The sequence below is a fragment of the Charadrius vociferus genome, unplaced genomic scaffold (genome assembly GCF_000708025.1).
Source record: "Charadrius vociferus isolate BGI_N301 unplaced genomic scaffold, ASM70802v2 scaffold1429, whole genome shotgun sequence".
NCBI lineage: Eukaryota > Metazoa > Chordata > Aves > Charadriiformes > Charadriidae > Charadrius > Charadrius vociferus.
The window spans coordinates 159,313-160,465 of NW_009650164.1; positions in this window are offsets into that span (position 1 = coordinate 159,313).

The window sequence follows — 1,153 nt, forward strand, 5'->3', positions numbered from 1 at the left end:
CTTCCCGTGGCACGCGTCCCCGTGGCATGCCCGCGGGCGCCCCGCAACCCCCAGGCTGGGAAGAGGGTTTCCTTGCTCAGATGTCCCCAGCTTGTCTTGTTTGGGTCTCCAAAGCCTCGGCGGGGCCGCCTCTCCAAAGATACTGGGTGCCATTCCCACGCGGGCAGCGAGGATGCCCCACTCCCCCCGGGGGGTCCGGCTCCCACGGGGCAGCGTGACAGACCCACCTGCACCTCCCGGCCCCACAGCTCCCTGGCGGGAAGCAGAGGGATGTCCTAAACAACCTCTGTGGCACAGATGTCACCCCCCCTCCAGCGCTGTAGATCCCTGCACGGGTCCTGTGTCACCCAAGCCTGGCACCCCCCGCTCCAGCTCCGTGCTGGAGCAACCAGCTCCATCCAGGCTAGGACCGGCTGCCATCACCACGTCTGGGACCGGCTGCCATCACCACGTCACCATCACCGGAGCAGGAAAAGACACCTCCCTCCCAGGCTCCTTTCCTGTTTGCTGCTGCTTTTAGAGGGAGGTCAGGACAGGTTCGGGAGGAAAAACATTGGGGCAGAGTCCTGGGGGGGTGCTCGCAGGGATGGGGTGCTCCCGGACACCTCCCTAGAGGGTGAGCCAGTTGTGGGGCTGCTTCCCCAACCCAGAGCTGGTCCCCTCCTTGCTGGTCCCTGAGCAGGACGGGGCCAGCACACTGCAGGGGAGAAGTGTTTGGGGTTCCCTCGTAGGGTGGCACAGCTCCCCCACCGTGGGCACCCCTGGTCGTGGCGCCGGAGCCAGCCAGAGCCGGGCTCGGCGAGCTGGGGCTTGCAGCGGTGCCACCAAAAAGCGCTGCATCCCAGGACACCCTCTCATCCCAGTGCCTGGGTGGGTGCCCAGTGCCAGCCATACTGGGAGAGCAACCAGGGGACGAGCTGGTGAGACCGGGCTGGCCGCGAGCAGCATCCGAGGGAATAACCACCCCAGGACTGGCAAAAGGAGACATCTTGTCACCCACCTGCCTGCAGCCTCCATGCCAGTGTCACCGGCACGGCGGGGAGCCAGCAGCCCCGCACAGTACGCAGGGACCCGTCTCCACCCCAACCTTCAAGAACTTGCAGGAAGACCGTGTCTCCTACCCTGCCTGGACGGGACGCATCCTCCCGGCTCC